Genomic DNA, 14491 nt, shown 5'->3' on the forward strand with positions numbered 1-14491 from the left:
TCCACCAGAAGCTTCAGCCACCTTCACAGGTAGAAGTCACTGGCTTTCCTACAATGCCACTAGTGCTCTTCCTGCTCTCCAGGTCTGCTCCCCCCAGCAGGACAGAGACACCCCTTAACTCCCTGAGTCCTGATTTCCTGCCATTCAAAGGGCTGAGGGTTTGCATTGCCCCCACCCCAACCATCAGAGACTTTTCCTATGGGAATCTCCCTAGAGCAGGGAAGAAATCTGTTCTTCCATTAGAACCAGTCTGCTCAGTAAATCCACCCACACTGACCTCATCTCAGCTACTTTGTTTATCCGAGATTAGTGGTATCTTTGGAAAACCCTTAGCGTGTCGGGGTGTGAGGTGGAGCAGGGGATGCAGGAGCACCAGCAGATTCCCCTGAAGAATACCACCCTGTCTTTCTCTGGTCATGTTAGAGCTCACCGTCCATTGCGGAGGTGAAGACCGGATGAGAGCTGCTGGATTGACCTTGATGTGCCATGTCCTTGTATGGATGAAGGACCTCCATCTCAGGGATGGCCAGCAGCAGATGTAACACATGTGTCCAGGAATGGGCTAAATAACCTACATTGAGAGGTAAGTAAAATCGTGGCCACATGTAGACATCCCAGGAATTGGTGGGGATTGACCCAGGGTCCTTCAGCACAAGCCTCTCTCACTCACTGTCAACAAATCCAGCTCCACTCACTAGACCACACCCCATTGCAGAGCCCCAGATCCCAGGAGCCCTGATTCTCAGACCCAGGCCTCACATCACAAGACCAAACCTCCTCCCATTCTGGGCGCTGTAGAAGGGACCATTGGCAAAAAAACCCTCTACATTCCCCCTGTCAGAGACTGCGGCCATGGGTGACAAGTGAATGAGCTGAGATCTCCCCTGTGGGAATCCGAGGGGCTGCACATTTGGGGTTTCACAGGGACGGCGTCTGGCAGCCATTGACAGAGTGTTCCTGGGAGGAGCTTTTCCGTCTCTAACAAAGGGTTTCTGTTCCCCCAGATCTCAGCCGCTCAGCAGAATGCGGGAGAGCTGAGTGCTGATGGGCTAGAGGGGCCCCAGGAGTCGCCGTGCAGCAGGGGCAGGGTGTGCAGTCATCATGGGCCAAACCCTGCGCTCCAGACAACCCAGGCTGTTTCCCTGGATTGCAATGGGGACTTTAGCTTGGGGAATCGGTTGCTGGTGCCTATGTCCACAGCTGGGATGTTTTCATGAGGCTACTCAATGGTCCACGAGAGAGAGGAGGAGCCTCTTATGTACCTCCCGAGCACCTGCTGGTGCCTGGACTGATTAACAGCAGCTTATCAGGGAGCTTCCTGTTTCCTGCTGCTTCCCTGAACCCGCTTGAGGAGAACAGACAGTCAACTGAAGTAGTAGGAGCCGGTTAGGCCCTTAAGAGGCTGAGATCTTCCTTCACTCAGGCCCTGCTACCAGCCTGCTTATTTGTCCCCTTCAAGTGAGTGTTGAGAGCCACTCTAGCTGGCACAGAACAGCAGTCATGAGTGAAAGAAGAAAACGCCCCCCTGGGGCAACATTCAGAAAAAGAAAGAAAGCAAAGGAAGCTTTTCTATCTAAGCAGGAAGGAGCTCTCCTGAGATACAGAGACACACATGTTTACGCTGAGCCTTCCGGCCCCAATGAGGATGTGAGTGGTGAGTAGATGCCTGATCTTCCAGTTAGTCAGAGTGCAGGTGACCTGACAGCTACTGCAGCATCCATATCTCCATCTCAAATTGATGTAACCATGCACATTCCTGAAGAAAAGTGTAGTTCAGAGAAGAGTGTGGTGGAGGCACAAGAAACAGCTGCTGCTGAGTTTAGTTCCTTAAATCTAGATGATCCAGGACTGTGGACCCACTTGAGCAATAGCCTGAAGGACTTCCTTGTACTGCATGGGCCACAGCAGGTGAAAAACCTCACGTTCCCCAAAGACAATGAAAATAGAAGTTTCCATCCAACACATTCCTGGGGTGAAATCCCCAATGGTGACAAAGTGGAGAGGCCATGGCTTAGGTACTCAAAACCCCAGAATGCTGCATACTGGTTTTGTTGCAAACTCCTCCAGTCTAATGTTCCAGCCACATTGTGTTCTACAGGAACAAAGGACTGGAAAAATCTGGCTAGAAATGTGGCATGCCATGAGAGGGCAGCAAATCACCAGAGAGCATTCCATAGGTGGAAGCAGCAAAGAATCCTGTGGCACCTTATAGACTAACAGACGTTTTGCTGCATGAGCTTTCGTGGGTGAATACCCACTTCTTCGGATGCAAGCAGAGGTGGAAAGAACTTGAGAGGAGCCTAAGATTAAAGGCCACCATAGATGATCAGCATGAAGAGAAGATTGCATCAGAGTTCTGAAAAGGCTCTTTGCCATTGTGAGAGGGCTTGCTACCCAAAACCTAGCACTGCGTGGCACTTCAGATCAGCTGCATGTGCCAAACAATGGAAACTTCTGCATAGAACATCCTCAATGCACAAGTTCCCCAATCCACATAATTCATAATAATTCATAATAAACAAATGACTATTCATCAAAAGAAAGAAAGAACATCCTAGTTCTTACATCTCCTGCTTTCTTTGTATGTGTCAGTCTTCCTTAGATCAGAGGGGCTTTGTATCAGGGCATGTCCTTACTTTCTCTGTCTTGTAAAGTGCACACTATTGACACTGACTGGATAAATAATGGAGACATTACAAAAAAAAACCCCAACCCTTTGTCATAAAGACTGTTCTCCTCAGTAAAGCAAACTATAAACATTAGGAAATGCACAGAGGACTGAATTGAGGGTGCCAGGGCAACACTTCTTTGGACGTTTGCTAACCTGAGAATGCTTCACTATGTAACCTTTCCATCCTGTTTAGGAAACTTGACTTTGTATTTCCTAATGATTGTATTGATGAAAGCAAACGTAAGTAAGCAGTGATGAGCTGCCAAAATACTAACAACCGGTTCCCTCCTCCTCAGCCCATGAGGGGTCATGCCCCCCCCGGGGGATTCCTGCCCCATCCAACCCCCCCATGTTCCTTGACAGCCCCCCCCCGGACCCGTGCCCTATCTACCCCCCTTCACTGTCCTCTGACTGCCCTTTGCCACCCCATCTAACCCCTTCTCTCATTCCTGATGGCACCCAGGGACCCCTGCACCATCCAACCACCCCTTCTCTCTGTCCCCTGACTGTCCCTGGAATCCCTACCCCTAACTGCCCCCCACCGCCCATCCAACCCCTGCTCCTTCCTGACTGCCCCCCGGGACCCTTGCCCCCGTTCAATCCCCCTGTTCCCTGCCCTCTGACTGCCCTGACACTAATCTACCCCCCCAACTCCCCTGCCCTCTTCCAACACCCTCTCCCTGCTCCCTTACCGTGCTACCTGGAGGTGGGGGCCCAGATGGGCTGGGGCTGGGACCGGAACCACCAAGCCAAGGTCGGGCCGGGCAGGAGCCGCGCCGCCTGGCTGAGGTCGGGGCCAGACCCAGGGGCTGGGCAACAGCTACGCCGCCCGGCGGGACCCGGGGGCCAGACCTGGGGACTGGGCAGGAGCCGCGCCGCCCGCCCGGACCCGGGGGCCAGACCTGGTGGCAGGAACCGCGCCTCCCACCCAGACCCGGGGGCCGGACCCGGCGGCGGCCGGGCAGGAACCGCGCCGCCCGGCCGAGGTCGCAGCTGGACCCTGGAGGCAGGAGCTGTGCCGCCCGACCCCAGAGTCTTGCCAGGACCTCCCCGAGTGGCGCGCCGCCTGGAGCCCTCCTCCCGCTGGCGCCCCCGCCCCCGGCCCCGGTCCCGGCCCCAGCTCACCTGGTGGAAGCCGCTGCTTCCTTCTCAGCCCTCCCAGGCTTCCCGCGCAAACAGCTGATTCACGGGAAGCTGGGGAGGGGGAGGAGAAGCCGGAGGAGCTTCAGAAGAGGAGGCGCAGTGAGGTGAGCTGGGGCTGGGGGAAGGGTAGGGAGCTGCTAGAGTTTTAGTTAAATTTAAAAGCCCTTTTGGAATTAGTTGTCCCTCCAGGAACAACCGGTTCTAAAGGGGCTTCTAAATTTAACAACCGGTTCGTGCGAACCGGTGCGAACCGGCTGCAGCTCACCACTGTAAGTAAGGTTAAATGAAGAGTTTTTGTTTGTTAATTTCCTTTGGTTTTTTTGTAATAGAAAGAAAATCTTTTATCTCTGTGCTGTGTAACGGGGTGACCCCCCGCTCCAGCCTGGAAGGGGTTGGAAAAGCCCTGCAGAGGGCTGGGGCTGGGCAAGATAAAACCCTGGCTGATTGGAGGAAGTGGCTGCAGCTGGGGCCACACCCCAAACTGAGCAACAGGGCCTTCTAAGAAGGCCAGGGAAGCCAGAAGGATCAGTCTCTCTCTGTTTGTAGCGGAAGATGGGCCTGGCTGCAGGGAGCTAGAGACAGGGTACCTGATTGGAGCAGGGCCTAGCAGAAGGCCAAGAGGTCCTGGGAGTTGCTGAGTGCAGCCCAGGGGTAGGCCAAGGCAGCAGGTCGAAACCCTCCTTGCCAGTGCTGAATGGCTGATACTGCAGTCTGCCCCAGGGCACGGGGGTGAGACGATGACTGGCAGTAGCCGTATACTGAGGTGAGGTGGGGATAGTGGATGGGGGGTTCCCTGGGCAGAGTAGACCCTGAGAGAAAGGGGTTACTGCCAGGGGGCAGCACCTCAGCTAAAGGGGCACCGGGTCTAGGGAGGGGCACGGGGGCCAGGGGCCAGGCGGATCACCGGCCTGCAAAGGGCGCTCCGGAGCTGGAACGAGCTGATTCCCAGAAGTCACCAGCAGGAGGTGCCGTGAAGGTGAGTCCGCATCTCTACAAGCTGTTAAACAGTGAAGCTCTTACTCATGCGTTGGTTCAGTCTATATTTTATTGCCATGGTTATCTTTGTGAAAATCCCACTTTACCACTCAGGGCTGTGCTGATCAGAGAATTGAAAGTAATGAAATTATTAAGACAAAACACATTTTATGCAACTTCAGGGTCAGTGAACGTTCTCAGCTATAACCCTCAATGTGCAAGAAGCAGAGAAACAATATCCAAGAAAAAGAGCTGGAATTTTTCATCTTGTTTTCACCTAGGTCTTATTGAGTAAAGTAGCAAACACCTGCCCTTTGCGAAGGAACACAGCACCGTACCGCAGGACAAACCCCACTGAGCAGAGCAGGGGCCACTCATTCTTCTCTTCTGCAGACTAAACAATCCCAGTTCCCTCAGCCTGTCCTCATAAGTCATGTGCTCCAGCCCCATAATCATTTTTGTTGCCCTCCGCTGGACTCTTTCCAATTTTTTCACGTCCCTCGATCTGATGGCAATGCCCCTGCTTATACAGCCCAAAATGCCATTAGCCTTGGCAACAAGGTTTACACTGTTGACTCATATCCAGCTCTTGTCCACTGTAACCCCTCGGTGCTTTTCTGCAGAACTTCTGTCTAGCCATTCGGTCCCTAGTCTGTATCAATGCATGGCACTATTCTGTCCTAAGTGCAGGACTCTGCACATGTCCTTGTTGAAGCTCATCAGATTTCTTTTGGCCCAATCCTCCAATTTGTCTAGGTCACTCTGTATCCTACCCCTACCCTCCAGTGTATATACCACTCCTCCTAGTTTAGTGTCATCTTCAAACTTGCTGAGGGTGCAATCCACGCCATCCTCCAGATCATTAATGAAGATATTGAACAAAACCGGCCCCACGACCGACCCTTGGGGCACTCCGCTTGATACCAGCTGCCAACTAGACATGGAGCCATTGATCACTACGTGTTCAGCCCGACAATCTAGCCAGCTTTCTAGCCACCTTATAGTCCATTCATCCAGCCCATACTTCTTTAACTTGCTGGCAAGAATACTGTGGGAGACTGTATCAAAAGCTTTGCTAAAGTCAAGGAATAACATGCCCACTGCTTTCCCCTCATCCACAGATCTTGTCCTCCACCTGGTTCTCATAGTCACATGCTTCCACGGGCCACTTTCCTCACCCAGCAGCCTCCCCTCAGAGTTCTCCAGTCCGACTTGTATCTGCGAGTCTTCACTTTTCCCTTCAGCCTCCTCTCTCCTTCCCCCCAGCCATCTGCTCAAATCCCCTTCAAACCTCAACCATAGTTTTCACCTGCATCTCCAAACCTTGGATCTTCCATCAGCCTTATCAGGTGGCACTTCATACAAATAAAGCTCTTTTCAGATACCTGTTCCAGGATAAGGTACATTCCACAGCTTCCACATCCAATCAGCTTCATTGTCGCTTTCCTTCCTGGGGTCTCTACCACTGCTGCCTCTGTCGCTGTCACAGCCTCCCACCTAAATGCCTGTCAAGGAGAAAAAGGGAAAACACACACACAAAACAAAACCAGAACACCACATACTCCCTTCCCCACACTCCCCTGACAAACTCTCACTCAAACTCCCCTGTGCCCACCTATGTTTGTGACTCCTGGACTCCTGTCCTGCTGGCTGAGTCCTCGTCTGCCTTTATAGGCCCCATAATCAGGGCTCTGCTGTGATCAAAAGCTCGGCTATTCTCAGAGCACACTGCCCCCTACCAGTCCCTGCAAACTAACACACACACACACACACACATACCCACACACACCACTCTCCTGGTGTTGGGAGGGGAACAGGAGAAAGGACAAACGAAGCAAGAGATGAAGAGAAAGGAGGGAGGGAGGGAGGGATGGACGGAGGAAAAGGTGAAACAAAAAGGACAAACCCTAATGTCTAAGGGACAAAATCTCAGGTGCGGATAAATTTCTGCCTGCTTAAGCTCGTGTTTTCCTTGCCTAGAATTCAACTGTCACCAGATGGATCAGACTGAAAAGGTTTCAAACCTCGAGGAGGCTCTTACCTTCTAAACAGGGACATCTGTTTTCTAGTAAAATCACTAAAAGGAAGGAGAAAACTCGAAAGAGGTTCCTCCTGGCGCTCCCGTACATAAACCCGAATACTCTCTTAGTCCTCAAAGAAACACCTCGAGAAGGAAACTTGCTGAAGCAAAGCCACGGGAGTCTCTGAGGTTTCCCTGGCCCCTCGCCCCTGTCCTGCCTGGCTGATGTCAGCATCTCTCTGTGAGGTCACCACCTCCCCACCACCTTTGACCAATAGCCTGAGGTCCTGCAAAAGGCCTTTGTGATGTCACTGCCACACCCCTCCCTTGCTGTGCTAATGTCCTGCCCCTGGCCAGGCACTTTGGAGGTTTGAGCTACTTCCTGTGGATCACCCCACTCAAGGAGTGTTCATTCTAGGAAGCAAGCCGGCTAGACAGTAAAACATCAGACGCTGCTCCCAATGCGCCACTCAGTTTTTCAGAAATTGGTCAACTTGATGGCCAGAAGAGATCATTAGAGCATCTAATCTGACCCTCTGCATATCACAGGCCTCCTGTATGACACAATAGCTTCTTTTGGGGCAAACACATTTCAGAATTATCCGGTTCTCCGTATTAACCCTACAACCAGCGCACATAGGTCCAGAAGTGGGCAATCTCTCCTATGGTCACTAGATGGCGATGCAGCCTGGCACTTTCCCATTCATGCGATGATCCGACGTTTTGGTTAACCAATCTGGCCCTGGTCCCAATTCGATGGGATAAAGGGGGTTCCGCTCTCCTTGTGAGCGATCGTTTGATGCAGGGGATCTTCTGCTGGTGTTATTCCTTGTGGAAAAGTACAAATTGCAAAACTGATGGGAAGGGCCTTCTAAGGTGGTAGGGAGGGGTCACGCTGTTACCTGCAATGTACACAGGCCCCGCAGCAGGGACGCACCTCAGAATGTGTATAGAAACAGGTTAAAAGTGCATCACAAAAGTGAAGCCATTGTCAAGATGCTATTCTGTGCAGAGGACTGTAAGACAGCCCCTGTTCCTGCTCTGAGGCCTGAATGCCATAGGGATATCCCACTCGAGAGCATTGAGGTGTGTGAAGAGGTTACCGTAACTGAAAAGACAGTGGTCATGGCTGTGCTGCAAAGTCACTGGCAGGTATTATCAAGCACGCCAGGCCTGACTCACAAAAGTTGCTTAAGATGAACAGTGTGGGATCACAACCTGCACCCAGCAAAGCATCCCACAGAACTGGTACATTGCAGCAGCAAGTTCATAAGGAGATGACAAGGCTGCTGGACAGGGAATAATGAAGGAGTCAAACAGTCCCTGGGGTGAGGAGGTCGTTTTGCTGATGTTTACAGGGAGCTCCTCCCGAGTGTGGGGGGCAGAATGGCAGAAAGCACGAAGGGGCTCGTTTGAAGATGTAACAAGGGAGTGATGGTGGTTAGCATCATGGACCATGTAACTGCGAACACTGTGTGCCCTTAGCCCAGGGGTGGGCAAACTGCCCCATCTGCAGGCACTGCCTCTGAAGCTCCCATTGGCTGTGGTTCCCAGCCAATGGGAGCTGCAGGGGCGGTGCTTGGGGCAAGGAGAGCGTGTGGAGCCTCCTTGCTTTCCCTATGAATAGAAGGCAGATAGGGGATGTGCTGCTGCTTCTGGGAGCCACATGGAAACATGGCACTCGCGTTTCTGTCACTCTTATCTGGACTCTCTGCAATTGGTCCACATCTTTCCTGAAAAGTGGTGCCCAGAACTGGACGCTAGACTCCAGTTGTGGCCTAATTAGCGCAGAGTAGGGCAGACGAATCACTTCTTGTCTCTTGCTTACAACACTCCTTCTCTTCCCTCCATATTACAAGTGACAAACTGAGGCAAAGGGAGACTAAACCCAGGTTTTTTTAAGGAATTTAGGCCACATAAATCCCATTGATTTCAATGGGAATTAGGAACTGAAATCCCTTTAAAAAATCTGTCCCTAAGTGATTTGCTCAAGGTCGCAAAGGAAGTCTGCAGTGAAGGCAGAACTTAAACTCAGACCCCTCAAGTCTTAATCGAGTGTGATAACCTCTGGACCATCCTTCCTTTCTCCTGTGTCTGTCTAATGCCGTGCTTCTGTCTATCTAACCCCAGACATAACCATGTCTCTGTCTATCTACACCCATAGAAAAAAAATCCGTCTGTCTAGTGTCTACCTGTCTCCCTACTTTTCCATAACTAAGCCAGGAGCTAGGCTATTTATAAGAAGTCAATTAAAACCACAAACTAGGAATAAACTCTGATTACGTTCAAGAACCAGCATTCTTGTTGAAATCAGTAAGATTATGTTCACACTGGGTCACTGTATATTAACTGAGGAGATATGAATGAAGAGCAAAGTTAAGCAGCGGGAGCTGAATTAAAACTATGGGTGAAACCCTCATGCCTGCTCTGGCTTCTTGCACAGCCTAAAACTGGAGTTCTGCAGTGGGGAAGCAGAGGCAGCAAGTGAGTTTGCAAAAGCTTCGCTCTCCAAAAGAAAGGACCCTAATGAATACTAAGTAAAACATCTCCCTCTCTCTCTGCCGTGCTCACATGCAGTATCTTCTCATCCTGTACAAACTACGGCTACAAATCTCTCTAATTTACCACGAGTGAATGGAGAGAGTGGGAGGACCAGCCTGTCCTTCTCAGAAGATAGTTCGTTAGCAGAGTCATAAAGCAGCTTCCTAGAGAATACCCACTGATCTCCACCTAAAGGGCCACAATGAATTGCAGGTCAAACAGCATCAAGAAAGATGGTTCCCTTGGAAGCTAGGTGAGTCCAGATGTTCCTGTTCCTTCTCCCGCCTCAAACTAAGCCCTGGTCTACACTAAGCTCGGAAGTCGAACTAGGGTACGCGAATTCAGCTACGTGAATAACGTAGCTGAATTCGAACTACCCTAGTTCGACTTACTTACCCGTCCAGACGCCGCGGAAGCGAACTCCGCGGCTCGAAGGTCGACTCCGGCAACTCCTCCTGCCGCGGTGGAGTACCAGAGTTCGAACTAGCGCTTCCGGGGTTCGAACTATCGCGTCTAGATCAGACGCGATAGTTCGAACTCCGAGCAGTCGAACTCGCCGCGTCGACCGTCCCGGTAAGTGTAAACGTGGCCTAAGAGGAAATTCAACTATGCAAGAGAGATTTCATTCCCTTATCGGTGTGTATCCACCCCGAACCCATGAGACCTTCCATGGGGGCAGAGAATGGTGCCCTGAGGAAGCCCATTCCATACTGTACTCTCTTTATTAACACTCTCCTCTCTCCAGGGCTGTCGAATGGGAATATTTCACCAGTACAAAACTTACTTTGGGTCATTTTAAATGAAAATGTTTGATATTCAAAGAAATGAAACACATTTTTAGAAAAAAAAAGAAAAAAACCCTCCATTAAACAAGATTCTGTGAAACCAAGGGGTAATTTTAAACCGACTATTTTCATCTTGATTTGCACAGCATATGACACCTTTTAACTCAGTACAGCACAATGGACCAGACACTCAGTTGGTATACAACACCGTAGCTCTGCTGATGCTGATGGATTTGTGACAACTGACGCCAGGTGGTGATCTATCCTGATATTCCCAAACTCTGACATGCAGCATTCAGGATAGTTTAGGCAGTTGGTCCCATTTTACTGCAAGTTATTTTGTGAGAAAAAATGAAGACAACATTTTGGGGTCAAATGCATCAGCACTTTGAGGACAGCAAAGCAATCATTTCTCTTGGTAGACAGAATGGATTTTGAAGCTTTCCTCAGGTATTAGAACTGAAAGAAAAATAGGCCACTCACACTTCAGTCTTTGCCCCGTAATGTTAAAACTTGTTGCAAGACAGAGATCTCATTCTTGAACTCAAACGGATTGTGTAAGGGGTAATTGGAGGTGGGGTTTCTTTGTTCTGCTAACACGAGAGGACAGAATTCATAGAATAGCAGAGTTGGAAGGGAACTCAGGAGGGCTCTAGTCCAACCTCCTGCTCAAAGCAGGACCCATCCCCAGACAGAAATTGACCTCCATTCCCTAGATAGCCTCCTCAAAGATTGAACTCACAATACTAGGTTTAGTAGGCCAATGCTCAAACCACTGAGCTAGCCCTCCTGAATCTCAGGTCAGGCACAAGCGGAGTGAGTGTGTCGTTAAAATACCAGTTGCGTCTCCCGGCAGCATATGGTCTTCAAATATTGTTCAAGTTCTTAGACATGTTGATGCTTCTCTTTGTCTTTCCCTCTGTTTTATGCAGTTCACGTATCTGAGAATCCCCCCGAGCAAGAAGCACGTCCAATCACAAATACACTCAGAGGAGCACGGCAAGATTTTAATCAATATCTGCCAGGATTAGAGCTCTGAAGACGGTTCCTTTCAGAGCAGCAGGACTAGACGTCTGGATGTCGCACAGCCAAAGGGCAATGAGCATTCTGCTGCTCAGCGCTGAGCGAGAAGGAACATTTGCAGCAGAAGCATGAGAGGGTCCAGGAGTCCAGTAAAAAGTCAGGAAATGCACCTGCACGTGCCTGTCCGATTCAGATCTTGATTGGGTGCAGTCAAGGGCCCTCAGCAAAGAGCCTGTCATGCCACATGCCATTTAGCTGAGCCCTGGCGGGATCCTTATCAGGCAGGATAACGAGGGTGATGCTGCAGCTGGGAACAGGGAAGATCCTGCCAATGTCCCTAAATGCCAGGATGTGACCTCACATCAGATCAGGAGGACCAGTTTGGAGATGATAGCAGTGAAAACTCTGGAGAGGGGGATGTGCCTGGCCAGAGACTGGAAGTCCAGATGGTTACTGCAACTCTCTAACCCCTCCCTTCCATTGTTTTCTAGAAAAAATGTCCTTTCAACACTTTTTGTAGGATTTTGTAGGTTATGGCCAAATAATTTACTGTCCTGGATATTATGCCCTGCATTGCTGTGTGTGTGTGTGTCTGTGGGGTAGTGCAGATGCCACAACATTTTCATGGCCTCCTCTCCCTTCCCCTCCCCTCCACCAGCCTCTGCTGGGCACAATCCCAAGTCGATGCAGAGCACTGGGGGGAAAGGTTTGGGAAAAGCCAGCTTTGCTGTTTATCCAAGAGTTCAGAGTATGGGCTGTAGGGCTTGTGCTGAAGCCCACAGTCTTTATCAAGTTCAAAACTAGAAATCAGTGCCCCTCTGTCCTTTTCACCACAAGCAGGCAGGTAGGGGTGGAAGGGTTCAAACACCGCTTGGATCAATGCTCTCCATCCTAGCTCAGGCTTTGGTTGGTTTCCTTCATTTCTCCCCCAGTCCTGGTAGCTTATTCTGGAAAGTTTCTCAGGCAGCAGGAATTCTTTCAGGAGAACTGGGAGTGCAAACCTGCTCGGGCCTCCATAATAGCCAGGTCCCTACCAAATTCAGGGCTCACTTTGACTAATTTACAAACCCTCTGGCCTTGAAATTGACCAACGTCACCATTTCAGATGTTTCCACCTGATATTTCCTGGTATTGTAACCATGGGGGTCCCGACCAAACTGGGAGAATGGGGGAGTTCAGAGGTTGTTGTGGGGGGCTCACAGCATTGTCACCCTCACTTGTATGCTGCCTTCAGACCTGGGCTCCAAGGGCAGCAGCCAGCAACCTTTCTGAAGCTAGAGGAGGTTCCCAGATGTGCAGGTGGATCCCTGATGTTGGGAGCACCTCAGCTCCTACCTATTACTTGGGAACACCTCGGCTCCAACCATTTTCGGGACATCCAGAGAAATGGACCCCTGAGCCCCAGAAGGAACTGCAAGGGAAGCCCAGAGCTCTCACTTCAGATGCCAGGCAGAAGCCCCGAGCCCAGGCACCCAGAGTGCCGGCAGGAGTTGGGAGGGGCATGAAAGTCCTGACCCCAGTGCCCCAGCACTGGCTGCAGCCACAGGGGGCCAGAAGCTCTGAGTCCGGGCACCCAGAGACGTGACTGGAGCAGAAGCTGCCAAGGCCAAAGCCCTGAGCCCAACACCGAGCTGATGCAGCACACTCACTTCTGCATTGCCTCTGCAGGTGCGTCTGATATCCCCACAGAGAGGAAGTCCTGTCCCCAGCCGGGCAGAGAAACAACTAGGAGGCCCCTACTGGGTTCTCGTGGCTGGGGGTCCAGCAGGACGGAGAGATCGGATTTCATGGAGCAGGGCTAATTCGATCTAGCCAAAAAAGGCACAACAAGAACCAAGAGCTGCCAGCTGAAGTCAGAGAAATTCAAATGAGACGTAGGCACACATTTTTGACAGTGAGGGAAACTAGCCACTGGAACAAATTACCCAGGGGAGAGGTGGAGTCTCTGTTTCCTGGTGTCTTCACGTCACAACTGCCTGTCATTCTGGAAGGTGCCTTTTAGTGACTTACAAGCAATTGGGCTTCATGTGGTGCAAAGTGTGTGAAATTTCATAGCCTGTGAAATAGAGGCCAGATTAGGAGATCGAATTGTTTTATAACCTCTATGAAAAGCTCAGTGTGGGGTGCGGAACAGACTCTGCTGTTTTAATGGGTGGCCTGCTTGCTCCCCAGAATCAATAATGAGCAAGTGGGGTGATCTGGGCTGCAGCTTAAACATCCAGCTGAGCTGGCCAGGGGCAGACATCAGGCCTGCCAGGGAAAGGTGGGTGTGGCAGTGACTTCACAAAGGCCTTTGGCAGGAACTCAGCCTACTGGGCAAAGATGATGACCTCACAGAGCTCCCTTGCCAACAGCCGGGCAGGACAGGGATGCGGGGCATGGTGGAACCTCGGAGAGCCCTGTAGTCTTGCTGCAGCAAGCCTCCACCTCGCGGTCTCTCGCTGAGGACCAAGAGACAGTTGCTGTAGAGGAGATTCTGTGCGTGTGTTTTTCATTTCGATGTGGATTTGTTTCAAAGATATTGTCATCTGTGTAGAAGGTAAGAAAAAATATAGGCTCTAAGTACAAGATAGGGGACTCTATCCTAGGAGATTCAAAGGCATCACCACCCTCCTAGTGAAAAAGTTTTTGCTAATATCAACACTGCAACTTGAGATCATTGCTCCTTGTTCTGTCATCTACCAGCTCTAAGATTTCATGACAATCAATCTTTCATTAGGACAATAATTCAAAAATACAAATACAAAAAACTTTGAGTGAAATCAATCCATACTGATCTTTTGTGTCTGGGAGTGTGGGCCTCGGGGACCAGACTGAGACCCTCATGGGCTAGTAACACCCAGGAAGCCAGTAAAATAATTCCAAAGCATCCAAGCCTCCCTAATCCAAGGAAGACCTGAGGGCTGCGGGAGACAGAGGGGTGCTGAGACTGTCTAACTCATGACTGAAAATACAGAGAGGTGTTATTGGCTTTGGTTGGGGGACAAGTAACAAATCTGTTGGGATTCTTACCCCAAACAACAATCGCCCATTGTTCTTTAGAGCACGTGGTCCCTAACACGCCTGACTTGATCAAATCTCTCTCCTGCTAGGACTGAGAGAATTTTCTCCATCCCCCATGATACCAAGGGAAAGAGAAAAGAAGTGACCTCTCTTTGGTCACACAGCAAGGTCATGCCAGAGCTAGAAAGAGAATCATAAGAAACAAGTTATATCAAAATGTTTTGCATTTCAAACAAACTGATTTCTTAAACAAAGGCAATTTGATGTGTGGTTAGTGAACTGAAATGATACAACCGTGGGGTCGGGGCCGGAACTGGGACCAGCACCGCC

Source organism: Mauremys mutica, chromosome 13 (genome assembly GCF_020497125.1).
Source record: "Mauremys mutica isolate MM-2020 ecotype Southern chromosome 13, ASM2049712v1, whole genome shotgun sequence".
NCBI lineage: Eukaryota > Metazoa > Chordata > Testudines > Geoemydidae > Mauremys > Mauremys mutica.